Raw genomic sequence first — 18,407 nt, 5'->3', positions numbered from 1 at the left:
GCTCTATCTTGTCAGCCTCAGTGATTTCACGCGTAAGCTGTTCTCCATGTTTGGAAATAGCTAACGCGTATAATTAAAAAGTTGAACACTAAAACTTTTAGTGGCCAGGTAAGAGCGGCAAACATGCTGTCGCCTTACAATCCTTTCTGCTTCGTTATGCAGAATATGGCTCTTTTCACGTGGCTGCCTTCCAGTGCGACAACTGTCGTCACAACTACGTCATCGACCTTTTTCATAGTGGGTCTTGTCAATGGCAGAACTTCGTACCGAAATCTAGCACCGACTGCTTTCCTTATGATTAACGAAAGGGCATCATCATCGACGACAATGGCTTCTGCCACACATATAAAAGCCTGGAAATCATCGTCTTCCTTCAGTGGCCAGAGAAGAGCGACAAACATGTTGTCACTTTACAGTCCTTTATGCTTCGTTGTGCGGGTTAGTAGATACTCGCCTTTGCATGCTAGACGTTCTAGCAATCGTTCTTTACTGCCCTTCCCCGGCCCAATTGTTTTGTTTGACATTGCCGGTGAATGTGTATGTGTAGTCAATTCACCTTTTCTGGTTGGGGACGTAGAATTGAACCCCGGTCCTGAGGACGGCCAGAATAGCTGCGTCCTTGCCGCAGTTACTGCTCTGTCAACTTAAGGCCCAACCACACGCGGTGAATCGTGCGCGCCTGGCTGGGCGTCACGCGTCTGCGAGGCCATACGCGCCTGTCCTACGCGTCTAGAGAGGGCAGACGCGCAGGAAACCCGTGCGTCAAGGAGGTCTTGGTCTTGGGCGTCATTTTGAGCGTACGCGACGCGTACGCGACGGAAGTGGCAGCTTGTGCACCGACGTCACGTGGCCTGCATGTACACTTCCGGAGGTTTGGAAAAACAGGTTGTTGAAGTTTCGGAATGGTACCGAGGTGCCGGGAGTCGCTGCTGGTATCGCTGTGGTTTCGCGTCGCTGGAGCACAGGTGCTATGGAGACGATAAACAACGAAGCGCTGATCGTCTGCGTTGAGGCTCGGCCTGCGCTTTGGCAGGCGAAACACAAGCACCACAAAAACAAGCACATGACGAGGTGCTTGTGGAGCGAGGTGTCAAAGATCGTCATGCCCGACGTTGCCGTGACAGGTAAGTGCTCGGCGTTTTATACGGGCGTCATGCGGGAGCAGTATTAATCGTGATCGAGCCCGATCGGGATCGCATTTTGTGATCATGATTGCCTGTACTGCGCAATCTGCGTATAGCTGATCGCGATCCAGAAATTTGATCGCACTCGATCGCGATCGAAAGCCTGCGTGGAACCGGTACATGCTGCCTCTTAGCCGACTCTCCAATGTATAAAACGCGTTTCATCTGTGCAGATGACATCATCACAGCGCTACAGAAGAGGTGGAAGTCTTTGCGAGATAAATTTCGACGGGTATTGAAGACGCTTCAGGAAGAGAAGAAGAGCGGCGCCGGGGCAGACGATGTTCAGGACGACGTCGCCTGGCCATTCTTCGACCAGATGATGTTCCGGCGCGATACGAAGGAGTATAGACCGTAAGTGATTTTAATGTTTCCATCTTAAACGGTGCGTTAAAAATTGAACACGCCATGCTAGTGCTTTCCTTTACCACGTCAACCGGCGATGCCGCATGTCTATATTGTAGCTGGTAACGTGCCGCGTCTGTGGGAACTCAAAATTGCGCTTACACGAGCAAATCGACGCGTAGCATGCACTATAGTCAGCTTTGTCTCATTGGCGATAAAAGTTTGTGCGGCATCGCTACTCCGATTGTCGCATATCTCATTAAATGTGATCCTATCAGGAGACACATGCAGTACAAAGATATATCTTTGTATATTTATTTATTTATTTATTTATTTAGGTACAAATAAAGCCAGTTTAACTTTGCAGTTGGGAGCAGAAAAATCAGAAATACAGGTACAAAATAACTGAAGTAGCACATAAAAACCTAGCATAATAAAGCACAAGACGGAAGTGCAGAAAATATCACATACAAAATAGCAGGTCAAATAAAAAGAAAAGGACTTGCCTGATGCACACACAAAAAGAAAACGTTGGCAATAGTCACCACATACCACAAGATGCATGTGTAGTGTTAGGTACAAGTGGTTTTCTTTGATTCTATACACTGATCATAGAATGCAGTGTGCAAGTCAATAGGCAGTATTTATCTGAGTATTGAATATTGTTATATTCACGTTTGTTCACTGCAATGAACAGCTTTCATTTTGCTTTTTTTTGCTTGCCAGCTGTGTGCAAATCGGTGCTCCATCACAAACCCTCAAATTTTACCTAATTCACTCAAGGATTCATTCATAGCTCTCATGCTGTAGGAATAATAAATTCACCGATGTATTGACAGCATTGTCAGCTGTGTAATTGATAATACTGGTTTTTATGTCTGTTCAGCACTGTCTTTACCTAATTATCACCTGGGATTATTCTGTGGATCCCAAGTGCTGCGGTCATTGCTTTAAGCAAAGCTTTCACAATGTTTGTGGAGAGCGTTGTTCCTCCTTAGAAAACATTTGCAAGGAAAGGCTAGATGATCCAGTTAGCCACATTCTCACTGTGGGAAAAAAATGATTGCTGGAATTTTATGTGCCAACACCACAATCTGATTACGTTGTTATATCCGGCATTTGTGCTGTGTCCTGTACTGGTCACTCGTGCAATACTGTAGCCAGCAGTCAGCTGGGATGGCAATGGTTCGACTGACTACCTTAATTTTAGTATGAGGCATTCAGTAAGAGCTATTTGCCAAGACAGCAGCAGTAGGGATGGGAAAGTTTAAAGAAGAGGCAAAGAAGTCATTGCTTTAAGAAACTTTCTGGAGGGGTTTGCTGACTAAAATCAGCTTCACTGTGCCCCCCAAAAACGCTCTACAAGGCAGATGGCAAGATGACAAACATGATTATACATAACTTCCTAAATACAAAAAATGAATGCACTGACTGCTACATACAAAGCTTCACAGTGTGTTTAGATCTGCATTCAATTAAGAAAAATTGTTTAGTATGACATGAAGTTTAAAAAAAGATGAAAGGAAAAAAAGTTACAAGGCGAGAACGTTTCAAGCAAAAAATGTAAGCAGGAAAAAGCATTATGTTAAAGCAAGACATAACAATACTATTGCTCTATGTTTAGAAAGTACAAGCGTAGGTCTTTCATTGTGACATTTATTAAATGGTTGTACTGATTAAGTGTGGTGGGATGCTAGATGTTAATTATTTCGAAACTGATACATTCCAGATATCATGCACTGTTTTGAGTACAAGGTATCACTAGGCATTAGGCACGCAGACATCATAATAAGTGCTTAAATGCATCTGAAGCAACAATAAAATACAAAAGCTACACTTCAGTGCATGCAAAAGATGTTCATTCTGGTTGTGTATGCAAGCCACTTTTGTCCCTACAATACTGACTCAGAGTTTGGGCATTGCTCTCTAATAAAATGACACCTTAAAACAAATGTGCATGAACTTGAGCCATTGCATATTTTTGCCTTTAGACCCGCACATTATTTGCACATTCAGAATATGTGCAAACCTTATTACGCTCACATGCAGGACGTCCGGCAACGTTCCACCAGTGCCCCCTTCAAGTGACGAGGAAAATGCTACGGACATCCTAACGAAGATGTGCCAGTTTTCCAATCTGGCAACGCTTCAAGCGCTGCCACTGTCAGGTGAAGAATCACAAGCGGAAGCAGCGACACTGTCTATGGCGTCTGAGTCTGCAGAATCACAGGAGATTTTGGAACAACTTGATTCACCGCTGCTTGAAGAAGTGCTGTACATTCCAGAGGCTTCCGAAGCACACCACAGCAGGCCGCAATCACAAGCGTCGCTGGCTTCAACAGGCAGTCTTAAGCAGGCAGAGCTAGGGATGTTGGGAAGTGTTGCATCTGAAGCGACAACATCATGAGGGAGGAAAAGGAAAGATGAGGGTGAATTAATATTACAGAAATTAGGCAATGTTACAACTGCAATAAACACATGCAAACCACCGGATCTCCTTGATGCTTTTTCGGTCTATCTGCTGAAAGAAATGAGAGAGGTCAGTGAGGACAAGCAGCTTGACATGACAATTGAAATAATGCAACTAGTAAAGAAATGCAAGAATTAGTTATTTTTTAATGTATGCCTTTTGTGTAATAAATCCAAGAGACAATGAAAGAAAGGAAATCGTTGAGGAATTGCTTTATATTGAGATGTAGAAATAAGGAGGAAAAGGAGAATGAAAGTCGATGAAAAGATTACTTCCAATTGGTGGGAGACAAACCCACAACCTTCGCATTATGCTTGCGTTGCTCTACCAATGGTGCTGCTGCAATGGCATTCTTGAGCAGATATGTGCATGTACTAGATCTCGCCCTGGCAGTGCTAGCCAGCGCTACTCATACAAGAACACTCCCAGAGCCTTATCTGGTACACATAAACACCCTAGGAAATTGATGGAGGTATAGCCTCCTCTGTAGCTCAATTAGTTTTGAGTTTAGCTTCCACCAGTGGCAAGTTATCTTTTTGTCCACTTTCATTTCCCTTCTCCTTGCAACATCGACATTACAAATAAAATAACAGTTATTTTCCTCCATGCTTTACTATGTTTCATTGTCTGTTGGTTTCATATCAAAGCTCCTCAGTTCTTTTTGTTCATCTTATATTGTGTTGTATCTGCATTTTCATGCTAATTATTCAAGAACGTCATAGAGTTGATAGCACTGGCATGCAACTAAGGGTCTGTTGTTGCAAGACAAGTGTTTATCCCTTTGATGTGTCCATACTCATTGAACCTGTCTAGCAGCAAAGAACCTTTTGAGTTCACCACCTGTGCAGGCCTGAGTTTGTTCATGCATCTATGGGGGTGCCTGTACAAGCTTGTAAAGAAAAAAGAATGTAATGAACCTTTAACCAGTCCCAATTGGAAATTTATATGCTGCAAGTTGTGAAGCGTTCTCTCGAGGAAATTCTTACAACGCAAGCATTTTTCAATTTCTTTTATTGTTGGAGGAGATAGCACAAAATGAAATGTTTTTCCACTGCCAAGCGAGGCTCACTGCCAGCATAGACAGCCTCCTATTCTGCCACTACTAGAATCCACAAGCCCTGCACCCTTTTTTTTTACATGACTCACTTCCAGAGTTGGTTTTCTATGTTCTGCACTGGATGTTTCGCCAAAGTTGTTTACAGTAATCAGCGACATTGACGGCAGTCCACAAATGAAGCGTTTGTATGTTAACCCTTCTCTGGCAGGAAGCAGGGCTACCTGAGAGAAGCCGTGAACAGCATGCGAGCTGTAAAAGTTTTTAAGCTTAAATAAAATGTTAGAAATATCTCCTGCTGTTGTGCTGTGCAGCAGTTTAATACTTTGAAGACACAATCTTAAACATGCGACTTACACACCAACGCTTGTCTGTTTACAATGCTGAAACTGGGTGTGGGAGTACTTAAATAATATCATGTACCAGTTTGTTAATGTACAGTTTTGACGTATGCTGCAATTGATGTTTTTGTTTGAATTTTGTTCCTACAGTTTATCCCATTTTACATTGTAATTGTGCATTTATCATTTGTATCTACCTGTTTGAATGTTAGTCTTTCATAAGCTAAATAAATTATTGTTTTCCACCAAATACTGAAGCAATGTTTCGGCATTAAAACACATAGTAACAATATGTATAGGAAAAGTATGAGTGCTGCTGCTGGTATAGTAGTGAAAGAAGTAAACGTATATATGCTCGCCATTGTTGCTTGCATGACTTACATCACTGGAGCGGAAGTAGCCGTAGGTCATGGAGCTGCTTCACGGCTGCTTCCTTTGACACACCAGGTTGGTGCCACTGCCAGGGGACCTCACCAGCGCTGCTGCAGAAGTATGCCATAAGAAGATTCCTGGCATCTGCAGCCTTAGCTTCAAAGTTTCTGGCACGTGTCGTACGAAGTGGAAAGTAGCTCTGCTCTGAGCCATCCCTTGGCATGCCTTGCCGCCAGTGCCCCAGCACAACATTCCCAAAACTGTCCTCCCTGTCTGTGAAATGATGCACATCAGCATTCAGGATGGTAAGGAAATTGTGCAGGGTGCATGCTGCTTTGATGACGAAGTCAACATTCTCAGGCTTCAAAGGGATGGTTCGGAGGAGTATGCGCCACCGGGCTGCCGTGATCCCGAAGGCATTTTCCACGCACCTCCTGGAAAAAAATTTTGGAAATTTATTTAGAGTGATGCAATGCAATGCCTTCCTTTAAACATGAAAAAGTGCAGAAGGGTTGGAAGCCCTTGCTGGTGCATGCCTTGGGACAGCATAATACCTTGGGATAGGATAAAAAAGATAAGACAATGCGAATGCTAGTTCCTGTGTAGTCATCTCCAATTTTTTTCTTTTTCCCTGTTCCCAAGCATTCGAGAAAAGTAATCGATGTGAAGTGTGAAAGGTAAACTAACAACGAGTGGTTATTCCACAAGCCGTCACACTGAGCACCAGCTATTAATGAGCCATGAATTATTCGTTAAGCATTCCTTTTATGGGGATACCGCCACTGTGCATTACAGCTGTGTACCGAGACAACACCAGCTTCCATGTGCAATTTTCTGGATACACAGCTGTATTTGTGGACCCATTGCATGTTATACAACAAGACACTTAATAGTGAAATGATCTGATTGTGCAAACTCGTGACACAAAGTTCAATAAACACTTCTTGAGCAATTGTAATAAGAGATGTGTACTTTTTATAGGTTTTCAGTACCAATTTTCACAGATGGAAGTGGCTAATTTATGGTGAACTCGACATATTTTTTTATCCATTTATGTTTTATTTTAGAATTGAATAATGCTGAGTGCAAATCCTTTACCATCTCAGTTTTATCATACCGTGCTCGGCTCGGCCGATAGTTGAACACTCTTCGTGCATCATTGAGCTATTTTGCCGGAAACGGGCCATAAAATTCTGGAATGCTGGAATGCCTCATCCCCTATTAAGGACGACGGGCTTGTGCGACCATTTGTGACTATCAATGCAATTTCTGTAAGGCCACACACGTCATCGAACTCACTGCAATTTCCTTCCCTCCTCTCTCTCCCTGTTATCTTTGTTTTCCCCCTTTCCCATTCCCCCTGTGTAGGGTAGCCAACCGGACGTGATTCTGGTTAACCTACCTGCCTTCTTCTTATCTCTTTCCCTCCTCCTCCTCCTCCCCTTTGAAAGTGAAAGGTGCAATGGTGCCTGTTGTTCCTGGCAGTCGAGCACATGTAGGCACAGGGAGGCGGTCTTGTAGAAGGGCTCTTCCAAAGGTGGAGTTCTGGAAGATACCGCCATCACTGTGGCGGCCTTCTGCTCCAACATCTATCAGTATGTACTTGTAGTTGCTGTCGACAACAGCCATGAGTACAACTGAAAAGGTGCCCTGAAAATTGGCGCTCAAGAATTACACCAGAGGCACAAGTACGCCTATCATAATGCAAGGGTGACAGGTAGCTAATAAGCGAAGTGAACGAGTATATTTATAACTATTAGGTGCATCCACTACATTGGTTTACACGCAGAGGTTACATGCGATGAGGATAACTGAGGGGCAGCAGTTGTATTGCAGCCTCGCAAGCTCTTGCGACATGCATTTTGTGTACTGAAACCAAATTGTAGAGTTGGCAAATACAAAAGTGCCTGCATTTATTTGTATAGATATGTAAAAGAGCAATACAATGTGTGTGGTACTGCTTGGATAAATGCAAGCTTTCAATAAAGAAAACTATGAATGAAAGCATTAAAATTAGCATGAAGTAGTTGGCAGCAACTGTAAATCCAATCACACTAGCATAATTATTTCAGTGGTGTTCGCACACCTTATACATGCATAAATTTACCTTGTAGTTGTAATACAAGCTGCCAGAATTCCGAGGAGCAACTATGGCAACATGCTTTCCATCAACTGCTCCCAAGCAGTTTGGGAACTGCCATTGTGCGTTGAACCCATCGGCAATCTGTGCCCATTCAGACATGCTTGGTGCCTGGAAATACCCCAAACAACAAGTACTGCTTTTGTGATTTCTTAATACAAATGGTCAAAAGGAACAGTGGAAATTTAGTTGTGATTGTGCAATTGTGCAATGTGTGTGATTTGTCTCTTTTAGCTACTCCAAGTTTGTAAAAAGTAGAGCAATATAATTCACAATGAAGTAATTGCTATCATTGGAGTGTCAAGAGTGGCTGCCTCTGGATAATGAGTAATTTGTAGAGGTTGGCGAACATTCGAAGTTTCAGATATGATAGAAATTACGCAGTAGCTATACGTATCTGAAAATTAACTATTCAGCGTGTATTTTGAAGTATCGAAACTCACTAAAAATTTCGCAAAAGTACCGCGGGAGGACACCTAACGCCGACTGGTATCTGCGCGGCAAGAATTACTGTTCATGACCGGAGTTACCCTGCCACCTTCGTTATCCTCAGACAGTGCTCACGAGACGTCATTCATGGCATGGACTTCCTGAACCAACATGGCGAATCATCGTTACTGTTCTTCGTCTGCTAAACAAAGTGTTGTGTCGCAAATAATCAAAATTGAAACAACAACAACAGTTTTCGAAGCAATGCAGAAACAAATTGGTTAATGCAGGCTTTGTTTTTGGTTTTGCAGCTGAAGCCTACGTGACAACCTGTGATTTTTGCTTGTAGACTGTCATTTAGACTTTTTTGGCAGCATAGTTATGCATCAGTTCTATCTTTTACACTACAATAAACGATGTTTTTTGGAAAGGGCCCTATTACACATGTCTACAGCACACAAGCCCTCCAGCAGCTTCCTTTTTCCACAACTTCCGATATTTTTTAGGCAACAATTTATTCGGTGCTTATGCAAAGCCAGTTATACTGCAGCTATTCATTCTTAGAAATCTTATTTCCAACCAGGCCCTAAAATTTTCAGACTATTTGTGCAGTTTCTTTAATGACAATCGTTCTTGAAATTGAACCTAATTAACCCTGGTAGCCGTCTTTTTTTTTCACTAGTCAGTAGGAGCATGGCCCCTAGTAATATCAAAACAAATATTGCTGTTGTAAATATATGAGTCTCCATTTGACTAATCAATATTCGATTCGCATCCAACAAAGTTAATATTCACCTACCTCTAAAAATTTGTGCATGTAATATGCATAATTAAGAGTGAAGATAACATTTTTCTTATGTTGTCATCGGAACAAAGTAGAAACTTGTGAAGACTGATGAAATAAGCGCCAAGTTCACATGCACAGCAGTACCTTAACATGTGTGCCAGCAATGTCCCTCATAGCTGTCTGACATTACCTTCATGTAATGGTCTTTCAACCTTGCTCAGATTGCTCGACAGGCCGCATGAATGCAGAGTCTAGCCGTCTCAATCCCTACACGGTAAGCCAGGGCAACATCTTTTATGTCCTGCCCGGATCCCAAGTAGCTGGAATGCAAATTGGAAAGAAATTAGTACCGATTTCTCAGTTGTTTGCACATTAGGATCACATGACTTTTCTTGACAATGATTTTCATGGTTATGGGGGCACTCTTTGAGTGACATACGATCAAATTTAATTTGTGCTGGTTAACTTCCACCTGCATGTTTTACGAGTTGTGCAAGGTCAAAAGCACTGAGGTAGCTTTTGTGTGATGCCATTTGATGGTAAAGTTTTACAATGCAGTTAGCCCACAACTGCTACACTAGTGATGCACTAAGTGCGCACTTTTAATCGCTGTGATATATATATATATATATATATATATATATATATATATATATATATATATATATATATATATATATATATATATATATACATTTTAAGTGTGTCTTTTTTCACACGCACTGTCAGTTGCTGCGCGTTCTTTATTTTGTCTTGCTTCAATGTTTTGCGACCCGTCCCTGCTTTGGCTGCCAAAAGGCAGCGGGCAATATTATGTAAATAAATAAATCATACATTAAATGACAGAGAAATGATGTTTACTCTTTAGGCCGCACATTCTGTATTCCTTCAATCGCATAATATTTTTGCAGGGGCAACTAGCCTCTACGAACCTCAATGCTATAGCAAGTAGTTCTCCAGGCTCCAGGGGTTCTCGTATGTGGTGCTGCCGTGTGAGGTCGGCTGCTACAAAGGTCAAGAGCTTGTCGAAGAGCAGCGGCGTCATGCGGAAAAACTTATAGAAAAGTTCATGGTCTCCCTGACGCATCCGTTGCATCTGTAAAAAAAAGGTGCATTATTACCTGACAGAAGGCCCATGCCCTACCCACATACACGCGCAAATATCAGGAGCTGTACACTTTTAACTGACACACATGGACAGCCACTAGCCATGATTAACTTCACCCCCTGCATTGTTTATATGCTCGAATACAAACAGTGTGTCGGCAAACAGGACAACAAGTGAATGTTAGATTAAACAAAAATTGTGCGGCCAGTGCCAAGAAACTTCCGAAAGCAGTGGCATAGCACTTTAACCTGCCAGGTCACAATTTAACTACATTACACTTCATATTCTACAGTCAGACTTCCTAGAGGCAGGAAATATAAGAAATCATATCTCATCCACAAGCTTAATATATAACCAACACGTATAATGTTTCAAAAGGTGCTCTTGAATTCATGTGCTATATAATGGCACAAATATTACTAGCAGTCCTTAACTTTTTTGTAGGGGTGCGCAAATACCGAATAGTAGCTTTAGAACTGAATATCCATTCAAATGAAGAAAAAAAAAAGAGGGTGGATATCGAATAATATATCGAATAGCAAAAAATTTATTACAAAACTTAATCCTTACAAATTTTGTGCAAGATAGGAGGGTGCTATACAAGCTCTCTGTATAGTATGGTCTACTCTTAATGAAGGGCGCTCCAAATTAGGATTTCAGCACTGGCTACACCTCAGTTCTAGCATATGGAGGTCTGGAAAATATATTTATTAATAGACTGTCTGTTGAATAGAATTAAGTGCTTCTCCCCCTCTGAAGCTGAAGAATTAGTGAAGGTATGTGCCATTGCATACGCCTACAAGGGTTAGAGAACTGTTGAAGCGGCGTAAAGTATCGTCACCGCGTATCTATACGATCTGCGCGCATACGGCGGCTAATCAGCCCGACCTTCACCCATGCTTTCGCGCTTTCCGAAATACATACGCCATGCGCTTCTCATTCCCTCTGTTCGCGTACGTTACGTTATCGCTTCCATCTGCGCTGTCAACCTGGACGAACCTTCTACCGACGACGCGGTGCCGTTCTCGAAATAGTGGCGTTCGCGCGCTGTATGCGATCCCCGCATAACTACTTTAACCTTTTCACTTGCGTTTCCTATGCGCGCATTAAAAAATAACACTGGTAAGGAAAGTAACTGCTGTCCTGAGGAAGACAAGACCCCATGTCCTAACGTTGGCTCCTTGTTCTACCACTGTAGATAATCGAAAGGAAAGCGGTTACTCAAAGCCGTGTAGTAAAGTCCTTCTTCTTTACGCCGTTGAAATACGGGCCGGACCCACCAACGTCGCTGCAGACGCTTTCTGCGCTCCAGCCGCCTTTGCAAAAGCAGCAGCAGGAAAAGCTTCCGTGCAAGAAGCAAAAGCTTCAGTCTCATCTCGTACATCGCGGGTAGAGAACCCTGAAGCTGGCGAAGCAGGCGGATCTCGACAACAACGGCGTGCGGGGTCGCGCGCAGATTGTCAACTGAAGTCGCGGATTCGCGGGCGAGCAGACGCTTTCGTGCGCTATCGCGCGTGCGGATCGGCAGTGGGGATGTTGATCATTGATGTAGCTTTGCTTACCGTACGATGTGTAGATAAAACGGCGTGCATTTCTCAACTTAAAAACAATGTAGTAGCTCTAACATCTATAAATTAAATAGAAAGGTTAGTCATAATGAAATTGAGGATAAACTTTTCTCAAACCCAAACACAAACGTTTCCGCCGAAGCTGGTCTGTCAGCCCTGTGCTGCGCGCAGTGAGACGCGCACGTGTGCGCGTATCGTGTGGCTGGTCGCCCTTCCCTTCGTCACCCGCGTACGCGCTCGCAGACGCGTACGCTTACGCGGACGCGTAGCGAGACGCGTATCCCGTGCTGCGTGTGGTTGGGCCTTAAGTTGAATGCTCGTCATGCTGAGCTGATCGATATGCTTACACTCGCCAAAAATAACAAAGAGCAACTGGAGAAAAAGGTGTCAGACTTGGCTACCCGTCTTGCTGTTGTTGAGTCCCTTGTTGAGTCCTTTGACGCATCCTAATGGGTATTACGAATCTGCCGGGCATTCAACAACCACGCTGCTGATTCGAATTCACGCGTAGGAGAGCTCGGGAACAGATTGCGTCGGGACAACCTTATTTTCTATGACCTCGCAGACAAACTATCTGAGACATGGACACAGTCTGAACAGCATGTATGCGGTGACGTCCTTTCTATAATTTATGGGAATGCCGACTCACACGCGCTCCCTGATACGTTGTTTTCTCGCACAGCTCCCGTCTCCTGATCCGGCTTCTCCGCTTGGATTTACTGCGGCAGTCGGTGTGCTTGCAGGGTAGTACGAGAGATGGCGCGAGTGTTACTCTGCTAACGCCACCTAACGGCGGGGTTACTTGGGTGCAAAAAGAGAAGGCTCTTCCTCTTTGGATCGGATTCGGCAAGCGGCGCGGACTTTCTGCGCGTGCGCCGATCCATGCTTCTGCGAGACAGCCCCTTGCGATGCCTACCCCGGAATCAACGAACACGATCGTTCGAACGCGCCACCGTTCGTGTGACCGCGCAAACGACCAGGCGTTGGTGTCCAGCATGGGGCGAACATATTCGCTCTTTATGTGCTCGCGGTGAGTCGGACTTCCATGATTTGTAGCGCCCCCATCGGCATGTTTTGTGAGCACGGGTGAGAACCACACGAACTTTAAAGGTTAGGTCAATACAATGCCAAACAACCAAGACCCATTATTGTAAAATTCGCTTCCTCAAAACTCAGGGAAAATCTCATTTCTCAACGCTTGAAATTCCGTGACTCGAGCATCTCCGTCGGTGAAGATTGTTGCATGGCTACGCGTCAATCGCGTTAAAAGCTAGTTGAATTCGGGCACGCTAGCGGCCAACAATTCATGCTCCGTTTCAATAAAGTGTATATTAACTAGAAGTGCTATGTATACTGACATGTTGCCCGCCAAGTACGTGCAATGAATCCTTCTGATAGCAGGCAGTACGGCCAACAGTACTAATATATCCACTGCCAGTTCAAGCAATTCACGTACACCACCGTTATAGCCACCACATGGTACTAAAGAAAGATCGGTTTCCGTCCTGCGTTCCAACATATGCAATGTATGCAATAAGCGCGTTCAGCTCTCCACAGTTATCGACACACGTGAAGCTGATATTGTGGTGCTTACCGATACGGTGGCTTTCGAGTAAAATTACTGAACGCGAAATATTGGCATGCTAAAGTAATTACAAATTCTTTTGATGGGATCGTGACCCGCGCACTGGCGGTGGTGTACTGACAGCTGTCCATGACGGGATTATCTGCAGCATCATAGCACTTTCGTCGCCTCTTGAATTAGTATGCACGCATATACACGCCGGGCGCAGGGACTTCATTTTTTGTGTGTTACGGTTCGCTCACTTAATCTAACACATTTTGTTCATAGTTTCATGATGCGCTCACTAGGCTAACCATAATATTTTCATCGTATTCATTATTGATCCTAGTTCTTGTACTGATATTCCCTCAGTAGTTAATCGTTCGTCCGAGTTCTCATATTTCATCAATATTTGTTTGGACTTTAACTTAACGCAGCTCGCTCTTAAACCAACTCGGTGCACAACAAATTCTGCTGATATCTTGGACTTAAGCTTACCTGCCAGGTCTAAGTGATCATTGTAAAATGCAGTTTGACTTATGCGCTTCTGCTCCTTCTTGTAAATTGTCCAAATTAGCGATTATTAAAATGCTGACTTTGATTCTATTAACCGAGGGTTAGAATTGTTCATCACTGACTATTTTCTTAATTTCCACTCCAGAACCGTTGAAGAAAATTGGTGCCTATTTAAGGAGGAAGTACTTTCACTTATCCATCGAGTCATTTCAATTAGACATATCACATCTCATTAACACATCACATTAAACGTCTGCTAAATATCACATTTATCACATTATCACATTAAACGTCACATTAAATTTATCACATTATCATTATTATTTATCACATTTATCACATTATCACATTAAACGTTTATCACATTAAACGTCTGCTAAATAAAAAGAAGATACTTCGTCGGTGCTCCAAGACAGCCAATAATGCAGAGCGTTGGCACGCCTATGTCACAGCTGACTACGAATAAAAGCAAGCTATTGCACTTTCTAAGAGCTAATTTTATCAAGCTACTCCAATTCTTCATGATAACCCGCGGAAATTTTGGAATATAGTCAGTGACAAGAATTCATCTTCGATTAAACTGTGTAATGAAAATGGTGTTACTATAACTCCCGACGACTGCTGCGAAGTATTAGACAATGTATTTGTGTCATTTTTTTTCTGCTACATCACCCCATGCTTATTCTAACATACCGTTTACTGATTACATTCCTATGAACCCTGTTTCTTTTGATGCTGTTGGTATTGCTAGTGTGATTACAAAGCTAAAAATATCTTTGTGTGCAGGAATAGATAAAAACAATTACAAGTTTCTTAAAAATATGGTGACGTAGTTTTCTTTAACACTGTCGCACGTTTTTGCTCAGTCACTAGAACCATCCACCTTGCCTAATGATTGGAAGGGAGAGAAGGTGGCTCCACAGCACAAATCAGGCCCACTGACTCTCCATTTAATTATAGGCCCATATTATTTACCAGCGTACCCTGTAAGCTCATGGAACATGCCATTTACTCGCACCTTATTACTTTTCTGGAATCAAAATGGTTTTTTTACTAACTGTCAGCACGGTCATGTAATTTTTTTTTCACGTGATATTCAGCTCTTGATTTTTACGAATGATTTATGTAGTGCTATAGACAAAGGACTAACAATAGATTGTGTAGTCTTGGATTTCGCGAAGGCTTTCGACTCTCTGTCTCTCTCGCACAAATAAAGTGATTTTTCCTAAAGTTGCGTAAACTTAATATCGATACTAATATCTTGCGCTGGATTGAATGCTTCCTTTCTAACCGCTTCCAACATGTATCTGCTAACGGACATGACACTTCCACCACTTTTGTGCCGTCTGGTGTATTTCAGCAGTCTGTTTTGAGTCCACTACTCTTTCTAATCTTTATTAATGGCCTCCTCAAGTTCTTTAAGCCCACACCACACGTACGCTTGCGGACGCACGCAAGCTCGCGTCCACGCGCCCACGCATGCACAGACAGTGCGGCACGGCTCGTACGCGTCGAAACGCGGCGCGATCTCTGTGAACAGCTGCTCTCAGTTATCGCGCGCTTGGGCTGCCTCGCGTTGGCGCGCCTGGCTACGAAGCTACGGCGTGCCATATTCAACTCTCAGGGAAGCAGATTTGTATCATGCAAGAAAGTGCTTAATCCTTCCTTTTAGCGCTGATCTAACAGCTCTAAAGATGTAACAATCGCGTTTATAGATATCGAAACATTTCGGAACACTGTGAGTAATAAAGTACGAAGTGGCGTCTTCCAAGGCGTCTGTGAGTGAGCCCAGCGAACGCGTACTGTCGCGCGCATGGAAGCGCGTCTTTGTGGATGCAAACCGCCATTCCTCGCGAGGCGCGGCAGGCGCTTGTCGCGTAGACGCGAGCTTGCGCGCGTTCGCAAGCGTATACGTGTGGTCTTGGATTTACTTCTATAAAACTTTTCGCCGATGACTGCGTAATTTACCGCGTCATCAGTAACGCCTCTGTTCTTGCTGCCCTGCAATCCTACCTTACCGCCGTATCTTCTTGGTGCTCCGATTCTTTAACGATGCTTAATAATAATAAATGTCAAATCATGCGTGTCCCACGGACTTCCTCTTGCTCAGTTTCTCTCAACTATGCCCTCAATAACACACCATTAGCCTCTGTAGCATCTTAGAAATATCTTGGTATACATATCACTAATAATCTCTCGTGGAACGTACATCTCCAATACATATTTAATAACGCTAACCGCATGCTCGGTTTGATACGTCACAATTTTTCCAGTGCGACTCTCCACATTAAATCACAACATTATAAAGCATTGACGCGTCCCAAGCTCGAATATACCTGCCCCATTAGGGACCCTGGTCAAGCTAATCTAGCAAGTCTTCTAGAATCACTTCAGAACAAGGCCGCTCGTTTCATTTTGTCAAATTATGCATTCACGCAAGCACATGATCAATGAAACTGTCTCTCGGTTTGCCCGACCTTTGACTACGTCATACGTTTATGCGTTTATGCCTCTTTTATAAGATTTACTACACTAATCTCGTTCTTAAAGATGAGTTGTCCCTTCACCCATCCTACATTTCACCTCGCATCGATCATCAAGTGAAGGTGGTAGTACCACCATGCAATTCCAAATCTTACTTTCAATCATTTCAACCATCTACTGCCGACGACTGGAAGCACCTTGCCGCCTTCATCGCTGCCATCTGTGACGCCATTAAATTTAAAGAGGTTGCCAACGACTACGTGTGTACTCGCCACTCCTCTATGTAATGCCCTCGGGCCTTGATAGAATATAAATAAATAAATAAATAAATAAATAAATAAATAAATAAATAAATAAATAAATAAATAAATAATACTAGTTCCGCACAGTATTTGATTTTCTCAGTCGTATTTGGTTATTAGAAAAATTAGCATAAAAGTGTCACCACAGAGCAAATTTTAACTGCTGTCAGCGAGTCTGGGTGCTTTAGTGAATTTAGCCATCAGTGTATCTTCTGTCTTATGATACACGACACCTTTTAGGATGTATCGAAAATACAGATACTGACACGTGTCTTGCTGAATGTATCCCGATACAGATAAAAGATACTCAAAGATACTCTAAGATAGCATCTAAGATACATGCATCTTCGATACAGCCTAGTCCTGGTTCGCGCTAACTGCTGCATGTCCGAACGGCCCCGAAGACTGTTGCGGAATTAATTGCCATATAGATCGTTGTTAGCCCTCGGAAAACCTTCACGGACGATTACGATACTTCATAATGTGAAATTGGAGCGCAGCTGTATACATGTTTTAATTTCGCGATATATTGGCTGGCGTGGACAAGCTGTCTCCTGTGGCACGTTGCAAACGGAGCGAAGTGTGGCGCTACTGCCTCGCTAATCTGGAGATCGCGAGAGCCAGTGCGTGGGTGACGCGTGGGCGCGATTCACAGCAGCCGCCCCACCGACAGGCCTCCCAGACTATGCGCACTAGTCTGACGCCATCTCGTAGTCACCGTCGTCGCACTATACTTCTCCTCTCACACTTTCACCATACCCTCCTCCGCTTTCTGCCTCATGGTTCCACTGCAGCTTCTCCTCCGTTTTCCTCCTCGCGTCTTTCATGCCCTGCTGCGCTCCGCGTTAGTTTTCATCTTTCGCTGTGCTCGTTCGCTCGGTTACGCGGGACAATGCCGACACTCCCCGCAGGAATGGGCGCCGGAGAGCGCCGCCCTAAGATCTCTTTGTATACGTGTCAGTAGAGAAAATTTGTAAAGTAGGATGTCTGGCTGGCGGGAGATAAGAAATTCGTCAGTAAGCACATGATAACTTGCAGCTTCCTCTGTAATGCAGCTATAATGTGTCGAAACATCTTAAGATACATACGACAAATATCGCATTGGATAGAATTTATCCGCTTGTATCTAGTATCTATATGTCTAATACTTATCGACTCAGTATTTTGTATATATATCATGATACATTTACAAGGTATCTCTGCCCAGCCCGGTTTACTGGACCTTTGCGAGCACTACTGCCCTGTAAATGTTTCTTTTCTGCAGAGAAGAAGTGCTAAGCGCAAAGCCAACTTGCAAGGTAAGATTTCAAGTGATTGTGGCTGTAGGTCTAACGTACCATCGTAAGCTTTCCAGTAATAAAGAACACGGCGGCATGGCTGGCCGTTATTACCGCTTGTAATGTTCCTCTCATGTGAATGTCGCTGTATATACGTATGTGTTTGTAGATTATGTTATGTTTAGTGTTCTGTTGTGACTATATATGAAAATGTACCTACACGATATATGTGCCACCGGCTGACTAGAGACTGTATTATTAGGCGACAGCATCATTTGTATTTTTGAGACTTCCTTCTACAAAACTGTGGGGTCATTTAACTGTGAAAACGTTACTTGACAATTTCTGGTGCGTGTATGAAAAGGTTATTATCTGATATGTAATCTTGAACCCTGCATGTTTGAGGTTAGGTCCATTGAAGAACTAAGAAGTAGTCGGTGCCTTAAATTGTGCGTCCACATCTTCT

This window comes from Dermacentor albipictus, chromosome 1 (assembly GCF_038994185.2).
Source record: "Dermacentor albipictus isolate Rhodes 1998 colony chromosome 1, USDA_Dalb.pri_finalv2, whole genome shotgun sequence".
In the NCBI taxonomy this organism is placed as follows: domain Eukaryota; kingdom Metazoa; phylum Arthropoda; class Arachnida; order Ixodida; family Ixodidae; genus Dermacentor; species Dermacentor albipictus.
Note: the sequence above shows the minus strand (reverse complement) of the source record.